Raw genomic sequence first — 16,385 nt, 5'->3', positions numbered from 1 at the left:
TAATCATTTAGTTATAAATCATTCCGTTCTTAGCAATTTCACTTTCTTTTGGTTAGTATTTGCCTACTATGCCTTTTTTGGTTTTTGTTTTGTTTTGTTTTAATATTGTTTATTAGCACAGTAACAAATGCAGACTTAGGCAGTCCACAACATAGAACCAATCCACTGAGCAACTCCTATTCCATGCCTTACAGTTAACAGCTTAAGGTATTTTACTACAGATTTTCACAAGTTCTGATTCAAACCTCTGTCTTTTCACAGTAAAGTAGATTGGTATATAAAATAAAATACATAACTACTCATTTCCTACATGGTGTCTTATAGCCATGTGTCCATTTTATATATATGAGATGACAGTCTCTAAAAGCAGTTAAATATCAATATTCCCTTCCAAGAAGGGAAAACAAATTCCAACTTTTTAAAACAAAAAACTGTGTAGTCAATAGAAAGGGAAGATGGCAGAGTAGAGGACGTGCACTCACTCCCTGTTGTGAGAGCACTGGGATCACAAGTAACTGCTGAACAATCATCGACAGGAAGACACTGGAACTCACCAAAAAAGATACCCCACATCCAAAGACAAAGGAGAAGCTGCAATAAGATGGTAGGAGGGGCGCAATCACGATAAAATTAAATCCCATAACTGCTGGGTGGGTGACTCACAAACTGGAGAACAGTTATAGCCCAGAAGTCTACCCACTGGAGTGAAGGTTCTGAGTCCCACATCAGGCTTCCCAACCTGGCGGTCCAGCAACAGGAGGAGGAATTCCCAGAGAATCAGACTTTGAGGCCTAGTGGGATTTGACTGCAGGACTTTGACAGGACTGGGGGAAACAGAGACTCCACTCTTGGAGGGCACGCACAAAGCAGTGTGTGCATCAGGACCCAGGGGGAAGGAGCAGTGACCCCACAGGAGACTGAACCAGACCTACCTGCTAGTGTTGGAGGGTCTCCTTCAGAGGCAGGGGGTGGCTGTGGCTCACCGTGAGGACAAGGACACTGATAGCAGAAATTCTGGAAAGTACTCCTTGGCATGAGCCCTCCCGGAGTCCGCTATTAGCTGCACCAAGGAGCCTGTAGCCTCCAGTGCTGTGTCACCTCAGGCCAAACAACCAACAGGGAGGGAACTCAGTCCCATCCATCAGCAGACAAGCAGATTAAAGTTTTACTGAGCTCTGCCCACCAGAGCAACACCCAGCTCTACCCACCACCAGTCCCTCCCATCAGGAAGCTTGCACAAGCCTCTTAGATAGCCTCATCCACCGGAGGGCAGACAGCAGAAGCAAGAAGAACTACAATCCTGCAGTCTGTGGAAAGAAAACCAAATTCGCAGAAAGATAGACAAAATGAAAAGGCAGAGGGCTATGTGCCAGATGAAGGAACAAGATAAAACCCCCAAAAAACAATTAAATGAAGTGGAGATAGGCAACCTTCCAGAAAAAGAATTCAGAATAATGATAGTGAAGATGATCCAGGATCTCAGAAAAACAGTGGAGGCAAAGATGGAGAAGATGCAAGAAATGTTTAACAAAGACCTAGAAGAATTAAAGAACAAACACCTAGAAGAATTAAAGAACAAACAAACAGATGAACCATACAATAAGTGAAATTAAAAATACACTAGAAGGAATCAGTAGCAAAATAACTGAGGCAGAAGAACGGGTAACTGACCTAGAAGACAGAATGGTGGAATTCACTGCTGTGGAACAGAATAAAGAAAAAAGAATGAAAAAAAATGAAGACAGTCTAAGAGATCTCTGAGACCAACATTCGCATTATAGGGGTCCCAGAAGGAGAAGAGAGAGAGAAAGGATGTGAGAAAATATTTGAAGAGATTATAGTCAAAAATTTCCCTAACATGGGAAAGGAAATAGCCATCCAAGTCCAGGAAGTGCAGAGTCCTAGACAGGATAAACCCAAGGAGAAACACGTCGAGACACATAGTAATCAAACCGACAAAAATTAAAGACAAAGAAAAATTATTAAAAGCAGCAAGGGAAGAATGACAAATAACATACAAGGGAACTCCCATAAGCTTAACAGCTGATTTCTCAGCAGAAACTCTACAGGCCAGAAGGGAGTGGCACAATGTATTTAAATGCAATGATGCAAGGGAAGAACCTACAACCAAGATTGCTCTACCCGGCAAGGATCTCATTCAGATTCGATGGAGAAATCAAAAGAATTACAGACAAGCAAAAGCCAAGAGAAGTCACCACCACCAAACCAGCTCTACAACAAATGCTCAGGGTACTTCTCTAAGTGGGAAACACAAGAGAAGAAAAGAGCCTACAAAAACAAACAAAAGACAATTAAGAAAATGATAATAGGAACATACATATTGATAATTACCTTAAATGTAAATGGATTAAATGCTCCAACCAAAGGACACAGGCTCACTGAATGGATACAAAAAGAAGACCCATATATATGCTGTCTACAAGAGACCCACTTCAGACCTAGGGAGATACACAGACTGAAAGTGACGGGATGGAAAAAGATATTCCATGCAAATAGAAATCAAAAGAAAGCTGGAATAGCAATACTCATATCAAATAAAATGGACTTTAAAATAATGACTGTTACAAGAGACAAAGAAGGACACTACGTAATGATCAAGGGATCAATCCAAGAAGAAGATATAACAATTATAAATATATATGCACCCAACATAGGAACGCCTCAATACCTAAGGCAAATGCTAACAGCTGTAAAAGCAGAAATCGACAGTAACACAGTAATAGTGGGGGACTTTAACACCTCACTTACACCAATGGACAGATCATCCAGACAGAAATTTAATAAGGAAACACAAGCTTTAAATGACACAATAGACCAGATAGATTTGATTGATATTTATAAGACATTCCATCAGAAAATAGCAGATTATACTTTCTTCTCAAGTGCACATGGAACATTCTCCAGGGTAGATCACCTCTTGGGTCACAAACCAAGCCTCGGTAAATTTAAGAAAATAGAAATCATATCAAGCATCTTTTCTGACCATGATACTATGAGATTAGAAATAAATTACAGGGAAAACAACGTAAAAAACACAAACACATGGAGGCTAAACAATACGATAGTAAGTAACCAAGAGATCACTGAGGAAATCAAAAAATACCTAGAGACAAATGACAATGAAAACACGATGATCCAAAACCTATGGGATGCAGAAAAAGCAGTTCTAAGAGGGAAGTTTATGGCAATACGAGCCTACCTCAGGAAACAAGAAAAATCTCAAATAAACCATCTAACCTTACACCTAAAGAAACTAGAGAAAGAAGAACAAACAAAACCCAAAATTAGTAGAAGGAAAGGAATCATAAAAATCAATAATAAATGAAATAAAAGCAAAGAAAACAATAGCAAAGATCAATAAAACTAAAAGCTGGTTCTTTGAGAAGATAAACAAAATTGATAAACCTTTAGCCAGTCTCATCAAGAAAAAGAGGGAGAGGATGCAAATTAATAAAATTAGAAATGAAAAAGGAGAAGTTAAAATGGACACTGCAGAAATACAAAGCATCATAAAAGACTACTACAAGCAATTTTATGCCAATAAAATGGACAACCTGGAAGTAATGGATGAATTCTTAGAAAGGTATAAGCTTCCAAGACTGAACCAGAAAGAAATAGAAAATATGAGCAGACCAATCACAAGTAATGAAATTGAAAGTGGGATTAAAAATCTTCCAACAGACAAAAGTCCAGGACCAGATGGCTTCACAGGTGAACTCTATCAAACATTTGGAGAAGAGCTAATACCCATCCTTCTCAAATGCTTCCAAAAAATTGCAGAGGAAGATATGTATGATAAGTACATACCTAGATCAATTTCTTAGGCTAAGTTTTGGCTAAATTCATTTTTAAGTTCAAGGTTCTAAGTGGCTGGGGGAGTCCTCTGTTCCTTGAACAGCCTTCTGTCCCAATGAGATGATCCCCTACTATAACAACGTGTGTTAATTCCATCATATTTATCACATTGTATTTTGATTATCAGTTTATCTGTCTCCCATCAGATTGGGGATTCCTTTAGGGAGAGACTCTCTTGTTCACTTTGTCTTGAAATAGGTACCAAATTATTTGACAAATGAGTAATGAACAACACTTCAGATGGCATGCATTTATCCATAATTATTGAGTATTAACCTACAAATATTCTATAATCTGATTTTAAATCCTCAAATTTATAGCAAGGCTTTGATTTAGCTTATGCTAATTTTAAAAATGTGTAGCTTTGAGGCATTTTATTATAAAAAGCTGGTATTCATATATATAAATGAGTGAGAACTTAAAATTCATCATATATTTAATTCATTTTTTAGTTTGACCTTCTAGTAAATCTTTAGCTTCATTGATTTTGGCTGCTATATAAGGAGATCCTCCCTTGTCTGGGTGATTTAAAAGCATAATTGGTCGATGAGCATCTCTTATCTTTCCTTTATTGGCAGTAGGGCTTACATCTAGTATTAATGCTGCTTCCTGTTTTGTCATTTTGGGTTCAAACCCACCTCTGAAGGTGTAATAGCCGCCACTGAAGGCAGATTTTGGTAGACTTTGAAAAACTTGTTTTACTTGAGGCTCCATATGCTTCATGGCTTGCAAAGCGTAATGGCCTGCAAATCCTGCAGCAGCAATGGTCAGTCCAACTGCTATGACTGTACTGGCCATGGTTCCCGCTTGGCTCCTCTGCCTCCACTGGGAGTGCCCAAGTTCTTAGTTTTTATATCTTGGACAGTCTGCTTTTATTTGAACTCTTAGGTGATTGTTTAGCTAGGTATGGAATTGTAGGTTATGTTATTTTCCCTTATTATTTTGGGGAAAATATATTTGTGCATCCTATTATTTGTGCATCTATTGTTGCCTTTGATAGGATTCCTATTGGTTTGATTATTGTTCCTTTGAAGGTAGTTTATCTTTTCTCTCTTGCAGCTTTCACACTTTTTTCTCTTTTTTCTTGGTGTTCTGTAGTTTCACTACAGTGTTATATCTTTGTTTAGTCTGGGGAGTTAAGGAGCTCTTTCAATCTGAGGGTTTATATCACTTCTGAAAACTTTAAAAATATTATATCTTTCTTTGTTCACTGTAGTGTCTTTCACAGACAACTATCATATGCTGGATCTTCTGTCTAAATTTCTCTTTCATATTTTCCATTATTTAAACTTCCTGTGGTACATTCTAGGTGACTTCTTTAGACTTATCTTCCAATTTAATAAATTGCTCTTCCTCTTTGTGTTGTGTGCTCTTTAACATATTATTGTTTTGTTTGCCAGTGATAGCATTTTTTTCAGATTTTCCATTTTTAATAATACACGCATACTTTGTTTTCTTTTATTGTGCTTCACTTCACAGATCCTGTGTTCTTTGCAAATTGAAAGTTTGTGGCAATGCTCTACTGAGCAAGTGTCCTGGCACCACTTTTCCAACAGTGTTTGCTCACTTCATGTCTTGTCACATTTTGGTAATTCTTACAATATTTCAGACTTTTTCATTAATATTATATTTGTTAGGGTGATCTGTGACAGTGATCTTTGATATTACTACTGCAGCTCGCTGAAGGCTCAGATGATGGTTAGCATTTTTTTAGCAATAAAGTATTTTAAAATCAAGGTATGTACATTGTTTTTAGATACAATGCTGTTGCACACTTAATAGACTACAGTGGAGTTCAAATATAACTGTTACATGCACTTGGAAATCAGAAAATTCATGTGATTCTCTTTATTGCGATACTTGCTTTATGGTGGTGATCTAGAACTGAACCTGCAGTATCTCTCAGGTATGCCTGTACCTTGATCCTGCCGTGTGGAATCTATTATCTTTTTCATCTGCTTAATGGCTATAAACATTTATTTTAAAATTCTTTTTGAATTGCTTTAGTATTCAGAGTTATTTGATTATGAGCTTTTGTTGCATTTGCAAAGTTTTATAGCATTGGATTGCTTTGTATTCTTTGCAGTCTTTCTGAGTTCATCAGTACTAATTATATATTTATAGGTATGTGCTGGATTGTGGAAGCACCCTTATGGGACAGTTTTGTGTTTTACTGTGGATGTATGGGTTTCCCAGGTTTGGACCACTTTTTATACTAATTTTTTAGTTTGGACTTTGCTAATAGCTCAAAGAATTTTACACTCTGCTGACACGCCTTGCAGGGCAGGGAATTCAAAATTGTCATGACTGACTCTGCTTCCTGCTGTACCTTGAGGCAAACCTTATCTTTATCCTGTTGGGAGTTTTTTCTATTTCTAGTTCACCCCCAGTCTTGCTTCTTGGAGGAAGTTCAGGACTCAAAATCTTGACTTTTTGTGTCATTGCCACAATCTACATCCATTTCTTCCTGAGGGACACATGGCTTATTTTTCTGGCCCCTAGAAATGTATTTTTCTTATCTTAAACTCCAGCTGTGTACTTTGAAAAAGTTCTTCAAATTTTATGTAGAATTTCTAGATGTCTTTGAAGTGGGAGGAGAGACTTCACACCTCAGATCAATTTGCTATCTTTGCTGGAAAGGCCTCCAATTTTTATTTTTTTAAACTTGGGCATATTATATATGTGTGTGTATATATGTATACATATACATATGTGTGTATATATATATATATATATATATATATATATATATATATATATATATATATATATATATATATATATATATGTTTTGTTAAGTGCTTTTGTACCTCTAAGAGTTTATCATGAAACTTATGCCATTATTAATCTTCTAAACCATGATTCTTTAGTAGTTATTTTCCACAGAATGGATGTATTACTTATCTAGGCAATCCCTGTTGTTGCATCTTAAGTTTCTGATTTTTTTGCAATTATAAATGATTTTTCTGTGAATATCTTTATGTATCTTTGTGAGCATCTCTGCCAGGACTACCTTCTTAGAGTGAAAGAATTGTATAACAGGATAGAATCGTAATAATTTGAAAGACTGATAAAATATTAGTAATGGGAAGTACACTGGATGTATCACAAAAACTCTGAACATTAAGGAAAAAAGGAACAGGGTAAAATTGTGAGAGGAAGATAGAAATACAATGGATTAGAACTTTATACCATTGTAAACATCAAATCTCTGAGTTCATACAACAGACGTTTAAGACATTATGTTGAGTATTATAACTAATAAGGAGGGATAAGAAATGAATAAGACATGGTTTCTGTTCTTCAGAAGAATATAGGTGAATTCTTAATGAAGATAAATAGAACTATATGGAACTCTAATAAAAAGGCAGCCATAAGTAATATACTTCAGGTAACAGGAGGCTGCTGTGAGATCTCAGAAGGATCTACCTAATCCAGCTTGAGGAGGGGCCATATCTACCTAATAATTTACAATTCTTAAAATGTTAAGAAAAAGGTTTAAGCAACAATGAACACGTGGTTATAGGAGGAATAGTTGACACAGTTAATAATTTTGTGTGTATAATGACCTCAATAAGCATTTTCTTGTATGAGTGAGTTGCCTCTCAACATGGCTCCCTCCTAGTCCAAATGGTTTGTTACCATGTCACCAGCCAGAACAACAGTGTCAAGCCTGTTCTTTAGCTTCTTTACAGCAGCCACACTCGAATAGTCATCGCAACTTCCTCCTTCCCGATAGAAACTTCATTGATCTGGTTTTCCACCATTTTTATATATGGCTATGTGCTTCAGAAGAAGCTAGGCCCATCTCCTGCTCTAGGGTTCCAGTTACTCTAAGCCAGTCATAGAGTGTTCCCTTGCCAATGACTGGTTTAGGCATGGGCATGTAATACAATTTTGGCAGGAGGAAAATTTTGCTTGGGGCTTTCTTGAAAAGGTTTATTCACCCATATAATGAGGAAAAGATGGTCCTTTCGCTGGCTATTGTTGGTTCTGGATATTGTACTTGGAACTGTTGCAGTCATCTTGCCATCCGTCTTAGGATGAAGTCAGTACATAGGAAGACGAAGCCAAGAAGGAGAGAGGAAACCTGGAGGTTGCTCTGCTACTTAATGTTGTGATAATAAATGCCCACATGGTTTGAGTTATGTTTTTCTATTACCTGAAGCCAAAATCTTCCTAACGGATGCAGGAGGCAAGGTGTCCCTTGGGACTCTTGTCACCTCAGGACAATCCCTGTAATCTACTTAAGTGTCTCATGCAGGGATACAGGCGAGGTTCTGGGTGACTTGGGCTGCTTTCCTATTTGTTGCCTTTGGACAGTTACCAGAATAACTGGATATTTGCATTTCCATAGCACAATGTCTCTTTCTAACCTTTCTTTTCTAACTTAAAAGTAGGTTCTTCCAGTCGATGTTTGAATGACCTAAACCCAAGAGAACTATTGATATTGCACAGTAGTGGTCCATGTAGTTCCTATTCGATTACTTTGTCGTGAAAATTAGGGAAAAATACACAATGAAAATTAGGTTTGGCTAAATATTATGAAAAGTAAAAATTTCCACTTTTCAAATGTGATAAGATAGCTTGCATTTATTTTATTGCTTCCTTTGTGTCTTCACTGTGCTGTGACCATAGCTTATCACTCACTTTGAAACTTTTTTCAAGCATCGAAAGTCTTTTTGTTTCCAAATGATCAACAGCACCTCCTCTGCTGAAAAAGCAGTTGTAATAAATTACATTAAGTTGATTTCATAAATTTGAATTTATAATTGGAGAGTATGGGGGACAATTACAGCTTGAGGTCACCTTGAGCAAGTGACTTGTTTTAGATTCCCATGTTGAGAGAATTCTGATTCACATCTATAAGTAGTTGCAAGTTTTAGGATTTTGTTTGTTTGCTTAAGAAGCTTGTTTTTGTAATCTCTTGAATAAGGATGGTTAGAAATAGTTTATTCACAGTTCACAGAGGAAGCAAGTTAACCTGGTTGTATAACGTAATGTAGTGAAAATTTCAGATATGAATATTATAATATTGGTATATAATATTCTTGTGTGTGCCTGTATTTAAAATACCATTTTAGAAATAAGTGCTGTTTAAATGAAGAAATTAAAATAGCATAATTTTTGTAACTCTTGAAGTTCCCTGGCATAGCTTGAATTTGAAAACCACTGCTTTTTAAAAATTATTTTTTACAATTCTTCTCACACCATGTAGCAATAATTTGATGAACTTTGTCTCCCTTGAGCTGCTCAAAGGCAGGGCTCGTGTCTCATTTATGGTGAATTTAGGTGTACAGTTTTATTCTTACATGGTTACCCCTCCTTACACCAACTGAGAGCTTTCCAAGGCAATATTCCTCATCCATATAGCACAGTGCCCACTGCATGGAACATCTATGGAATGAATTGTATTACATCCCAGCAAACATTTCTCTGCCTATTCTATCTGTTCAGTTTATAGAAGACCAAATTAGGGGTTGATTTCGTTGAAGCTTCTCTTAAAGTATATGTATGTAGATCCATTTATGGTAACTTTTGTTGTTTTCTTTATGTATGAGATAAAAAGATACTCGTAGAAATTTAGGAAGTATAGAAAATTACGAAGAAAATAATCACTGTGAAGCTTTTGCATTTCCTTTCAGTCTTTCTTCTCTGTATATATTAGTTATGTAAATGATGTCTATGTCCTGCTTATTTTCCCTAACATAAGTGGGCATTTCTTCACTCTATTAAAAAGTTTTCATAAGCCTAATTTTACTTGCTTTGTGAACTATTCCATCTTACGAAAGTACCATGGTTTATTTTATGCATTGTCTATTCTTAGACATAAAGTTTCTAATCTGCTTTTATAAATTATGCATTACAAAATGCTATGATAGTTTTCATATAATGTATCAACTGTGCAAAGATTTATTTGTTTAGCATAAATTCCTGAAAAAAAGAAAGTACTGGGCCAAAGGCACAAACATTTTCAAGGCTCTTGTTTTATTTTTGCTTTAGATAAATTTGTCATTGTTCCTGTTGATACTAGAGAAGTTGTATCTGTTTGGTTGCAGTTGGATGATTGTTGATGCCTCAGAAAATTCTGAGAATTAAGAATTTTAGAATTTAGATGACAGTAGAAGCAAAAGCTAAGTTAGATTTATCAAATGAAGTGGATAACAGAACCAGAGCATCATGCTTTTTAAGAGAATTGCCTTTCAGACACTATATCTTGAGTCTCATTTCCTTGGGGATTCTACCTTCCAGGGCTTTTTGTAGCCCTGATTCTTGCTGGATTTACATTTCCTGAGTTTCATTTGTGTCTGACCTTTCCCTAAAGAGCAAGGGGTGGAGAGCCTTGTCGGGAATGCACTCCACTTAAGAACCAGCACCCATTTATTTTCTCACAGGCTGACCTTGGGTTCTGGCCAGAGGAATACAGACCTGATTTCTCCTCTTGATTTTGCATTAACAAAGCTTTTTTAAGCTCACACGTGTGGAAAGACTTGATAGAGTGGGAACATCATTTTGTTTCAGGGAAAGGATAATATGTATAAGGGGAAATGTTAAGTCTGGATTCTTACATATTTAAAAATTTTAACCTACTTACCCAGAAGCAGAAATGATTTGGGGCTTAGAAAAAAGTCACAGATAATTTGAAATTCATATGTTGTTATTCGATTTAAAGTCATATCTTTCTTCATCTAGATCATATCAGTCTAATTCTAAGAGAAGCATCCAAGGGGTTTGAATGGAATTTTTTTTTTAATGTAAAGAAATGGCACATTAAAAAAACCCAACAAATTGGCTTCCCACAGTGGCAGACTTGCAGCTGGTAACTAATCCTATAATGAGCGGTATATACCCACATATTTTCCAAATTAAATATGGGTATATACAGGCCTGGCTTAAGATTCTATAATACAGACACTTTACCTGCTAAGGAAAAAAAATTAAAACCAAGATTGCCCAAAGGGTTATAAGCACTGAGGGAGAGGTAAGAATAAAAAAGCCAGAGAGAGGGAATGATGTGACTTTGTAGAATGCCTACTTAGGACAGAGAGGGGAGGAGATTGTAGGGATGGTTGAAGGATAATGCAAGTGCCTGGGCATTGCTTAGAAGATCTGATCAGTTATCCAGATCAAGTCATGCTTACATTATTAGAACCTGGGTATTAAGAACTGCCATTCAGGCAAGTACTGATGATTGTTTTTTGCTAGGAGGTATATTAGAAATTACACAGTACTTCTGAAACAAAAATTCTATTTGCCCTCCCCTGTAAAATTCTTTTTCAGAGAGTGAAATTACATTTTTATGACCTTAGCTTAATTTGGATTCAGTTCAGTTCAGTTTTTGAAAACAAGAAATTAATCCTGAACTGGGCTAAAACTTGGATTGCTAGAATGGCTGATCATTGCATCTCCCCCTAGCCTGCAAATTTTTTGAGAATCCCATTAAATTTTATTCAGGAGTCCCTTCCCAGCCAAATGTATTGTTTCCATGGATACAATTAATGGGGAAAGCAATTTTATAAGACTGATGTGAAAAATGAGCACTTCATCAGCCCCCCTGCTGGTTGCGTTTAGAGACTGGAGGAAGGAAGTCAGCTCTTGTGGGGTTGGAAGAAGCTCTGTGGTGTAAAGGGGGCAAAACAATGAAAGCAGAAGTCAGAAGTGTCTTTTTAAGTGTAAGGAATTAACCCTGAAGTCTTAATTGGAAAATGCCACTAAATTGTGACACCTTTTCACACACTTTCTGTTTACAGAATCCATTCTGTGACAACCTTAATAAAAAAGAAAACCCAAAAACCAAAACCCTAGAAGACCATTCCTTAAAAATACAGACCTCCCTTCTCCTTTAATTGCTGAAACAGGTTTTAGGGTATTTGGTGCAAGACAGATAGACCCAAGGAAGAATGAAAGCCTTAATGCAATGAAGGACTCACTAGCTCTTAACTGTCACTAATTTCTACCACAACATTTAAGTTTTAGGTAATTATGACTCAATCATCAAAATTTCTCTTGATTAGCATTTATATTCATTTGTTATCTGAAATACATACAATGGGGTGAAATCGATATCACCTCATCTCATTTTCCAAAATATTAAAGTGAAAATAATAGAACCACAATGCAATTTTCTAAGCATCAAAGAATGCTTTCACTCCACTGCCCCAAGCCCAGAGCAGAAATCTAGAGAGATTTCTTGACAAATTCAGAGCCCTGCTGTACAATGGTTACATGGCATTTGGATAACTATTAAAAAAATGTTTTTTAAAGCCTACTCTAATTTGGGAAAGAAATGAGGCTGGAACAAGTCTGTGTTCAGTTTAATATCACGGTGCAGCTTGTGACAAAAATGTTGCCCTTTTCCTATTTTTCCTGTGAGTGGAAATAGGGGATAGGCAACTTAAAAAAAAAAAAAAAAGTAGAATGTGAACAAGTACATTTCAGGGTGAATAAATTCAGTTTAATTGCATACAAGCAAATCCATTTAAGAAACTATTTGTTTATATTTTCTGTAATACAGCTGTCCTGTTCTTTTCCTTTTCTTTCTTTTCTTTTCTTTTTTTTTGAGACTGTTTGAAAGGGGGCTGTTAAAAAGCTGCTTTCCCCTGCAGAGGGCAGTCTGCCTCTACAAAATACATGCAACCCTGGCAGCATTTGAGCATAGAGAGCAAGTATGTAAAATTATTTTCTTAAGCTGTGAATGTAAATAATTCTTTTTGTTTTTGGATAAGACTATGAGAAAAAGTCTTCTATATTAGGAAAGTATAGGTTGTGTATAGCTCTGTGAGTGTTTTCCTCTTGCCCTTTTATGTATTGTTTGGCTGACCATTTTTTTTTTCTTTATTCAGATTGAAGGCATTTTTGAATAAGCATTGAGCAAGAGAGATAACAAATAAGGTCCCACATGGAGGGGGAAACGGTAATCAGGAGAATAAGAGAAACCTCAGGCTGAGTTGTAGATTAAAAATGTATTTGTGTTAAGAATTCGAGGGCCTACAAATTGTACTGCAAAGGCAGAGAAAGTAAAACATACCACCTGATATTTTTTTAAAATACAGAAATTAATTTCAATTTAAAGAGGTTTCTATCTGCAGCTGGAGATATTTAATCTGAAAAGTGTGAGAAAATAGGTATTTCTTTCTGTAATATTTCTCTCCTGTTTGATGTATGTCTCTGTCTGAGAGAGGAATGGATTAAATAGAGGCAGCTCTTCCAGAGGAGAATTGGAACCTTTCGAGAAGAGGCGCTGATAAGCGTGTAACTGATGCACAGATAAATACAAGACAACAGAATTCCAAAACAGTTTAATTGTAGATTTCCTGGACTTTCAAGGTAGAGGGGAACACTTTCTGCTGATCAGGAGAAAAGTGCCTAGAGATATTGTGAAGCCTTAGTTTAAGGGTGTGTGAAAAACGATCAAGCTGCACATGATCATTTCCATAGATCATCTTCAATGGGCAAAATAAGCCACCTTCCTTGTGTAGAAATTCATAAACACTGAAAAAAACCATTATATGGCTTTTGTTTATTGAAATCATAAAGAAATAATTGTATAAAAGGCTCCTTAAAAACGCAATAACTAGTATAGGGGAAAATGCTCAGCAACTTATACCTTGGGAATATTACAGGAATCTGCAGTGAACACCGATTTTCACGTCATGAATGCAAGTTTGGAAATACCTTTGAGAATATCTCTTTTGCTGCTTGCCTGCCTATTTACTTGCCAGGATTTTCTCAGTTCCTTTTCTAAAGCAGTTTGAAAATGTGATTTTGTGTCGAGATGCTTTTGTGAAGTGCAATTTATTTCTTCGCTTCTCACCACATGTTTTTATTAATGTGCAATTATTACATAGCAAGATAACGCCAGCACAAAATATATTGTCTCTAAATGAAGAGGAGGGACTGTAAGTGGTTTAATTTTTGAAACTTATATTTTTGAAGCTGCCTCTCAAAGCATGCAGCTTTGTAGTGTGCGATTTATGACAGCTGCGGTCGAGCCAGGTGGAGCAAAAGCAGCAAAATGGCAGGACAACTACTGTAAGGGAAGGTCATGAGGAGTCTTCTCAGTTTCCAGTGTGAAATTTAATCAGGTTCCAGAGAAGGATGTGATTTATCTTGTTAGCCCATTCTGAACTATTTTGAAACTATAAATTATAAGCCTTTCAAATTTAAAACATAGGGAGATTCAGAACTGCCTAGGTTATCATCCGGGTGTTTATTTTGACACCATGAATTTTATTTTAGCAAGTTTATTTTAATCAAGTGGCCCATTCTACATCATATTGACATTGCACATAAAATTATGGTTGTTAGCTTCAACCATGTAGAAAGAATTTTATTTTAGCAAGTTTATTGTGATCAAATAGTTTCTTCTCTATTATATTGACATTGTTCTATCATAGTTGCCAAGGCCAACCACATATAATTTTTCTTTTCCAGAACTATACAACAAGTGTAAAACGTTTGCATACATCAAACTAGCTCATCTTTGAGGGATATTTCAACCCGTGCAAAAACAGCTGGGCATTGCTTATAACTTCTAAACACATCTTCAAAAGTTATGTTATGTCCATTTGTTTTAAATGAACACTACATAAAACTCTTTGAATATTAAAAATTAAATGATTATGAAATGTACAAAGTACTATTAAGACTTCCAGATATTTGTAGAGTTACAATGTTAGATTGGTTATTTTTCACTAAAAAAATGGAAGACTTTGAACTTGTGAAATTTGTGTGCATTTTGTGTCACCAATATTGATACAGCTTAAGAGAGTGAGGCTTTCTCTTTTTCTCTTCACTCACATAAACACACACACACATACATATGTAGATGTATATATAAAATGCATAATAGTCTTATGTACAAAAATATGCCTATTTTCTTCCATGGCTAGTGAGGTACATCTAATCAGCTATTTGTAAATTAGTACCCTTGCCAAAATATATTAACTTTTACAGTCTGTCAAGTGCATTGTGCATACCACATAATCCACACAGTTGGATTTATCTTGTTCTTCCTAAAACCTTGGGAACAATGCTTACAGAGAAAAGAGTGGGTGGTTTTTACATGGCTTGAAATTTTTAAATAATATTTCGACTTGTGTACATATTTACTATTAAGTGATCTTAATGCCTTGATTTTTTTAAAGTACTGTCTTAGAAATTTTCATAATTTCAGTGTATACTTAAAAGTATACCAAAATATATATTTTCTTCTGTCACCTCAAGAAAACTCAATTTAACTCACTTTCACATTTGATTTGAAAAGCAGAAGCATTCAGCACTGTGGTAACCCTTGTCTTGAGTCGGCATTGTACAGCATTTTCTTGCCACCTTACACAGCCGAGTGCAAAAAAACCCCACAGTGGGAACCCTGATTTTTCAGCCATTCTGTATCTTTGTTGCTGTAGACTCTTAATTCTGCTTCTGTTTATAATATTTGCGTTTGCTCTTATTATACCAAAAGAAATTCCTTGGAATGCATAGTCACTTTTTCCCCATTCCTTTCATTTGCAGATGAAAGGCAAATGCAGATTTAAAAAAAAATAAATAAATACGATGTGGTTAGGACCATTCATCACACTCCCTGTCTGCTGGGTCTTTGTTTCTGTTTCATGCTGTGTGCATTACATTACATTTCTGAACCTGTTGTGAGTGTTTTTTGGGTTTTTTTTTAGCATTTTTCTTTTGTAGTTTATTAAAATAAAAATATTTTCAGTCAGCAGAAATCTCATTGGTTCTTCTGGAAATCTTGCCCCACAGGCCTTTGCAGGACAAGAACAGATTGTCCAGGGCCTAATTCTGAGCATTGTTTTTTATGAGGAAATCAAAAGTATAATTGTGAAAACCCAGTGTGTCCTTTTATGTCTGAAAAGGAGAATTAAATTGCTGGTGGCAAAGCAACAGGGGATAGAGAGAGAGTGGATGTGAGGCAGGCCCTCTGGAATTAGGGATTTGTTGTTGAAAGTAAGGGGAGAGTCCACTTCAGTATGTACACAAGTGAGTGTGCATTTGGCAGGTAGATCACGGAATCCAGAGAGTACAATGCAGCAGAAATTGAAAAGGAGTAAATGCAATAAAATGGTCCCTTTGGCCATTCAGTTTGCTCCTGTCAAATTCTTAAAAGCCCTAATTTGCAAACATTAGAGAAAACACTCTGATTCAAACTTGGACGATGAACTATCAAATACCTACTAACTGTGGTTCTTTCTAGGAAAAAAAATAAAATCTTTATATTCTTGAGGGATTTTTACCCAGACGTTATTCTTGACAGGACTACTCTAGCTTTTCGACCTGTGCTTTCATTTTTAATTCTGAGGAGAAGTAGCTTGAAATTTTGATTTCATTTGTGCTAATTCCACTTTCTGGATCTGATCACTAAATACTGTATCATGATTTGGGACTTGTGGCATAACTGTTCTAGATCACTAAATTTAATGAAGTTCTAAGAGCATCATCAGAGGTCTTGCATGGGAATATTCAGACAGTTTTGAATTTTGCCATATGACGAA

The 16,385-nt window shown here is 36.0% G+C and overlaps 1 pseudogene; it reads right to left on the bottom strand.

Moving 5' to 3' along the window:
- Positions 1–4,317: 4,317 nt before the first annotated feature.
- LOC112411800 (mitochondrial import inner membrane translocase subunit TIM14 pseudogene) lies at positions 4,318–4,681 on the bottom strand (annotated as a pseudogene).
- Positions 4,682–16,385: the final 11,704 nt, after the last annotated feature.

Source organism: Neophocaena asiaeorientalis, unplaced genomic scaffold (genome assembly GCF_003031525.2).
Source record: "Neophocaena asiaeorientalis asiaeorientalis breed wild unplaced genomic scaffold, Neophocaena_asiaeorientalis_V1.1 scaffold678, whole genome shotgun sequence".
Lineage (NCBI taxonomy): Eukaryota > Metazoa > Chordata > Mammalia > Artiodactyla > Phocoenidae > Neophocaena > Neophocaena asiaeorientalis.
Note: the sequence above shows the minus strand (reverse complement) of the source record. Positions and strands in the feature narration are given on the sequence as shown.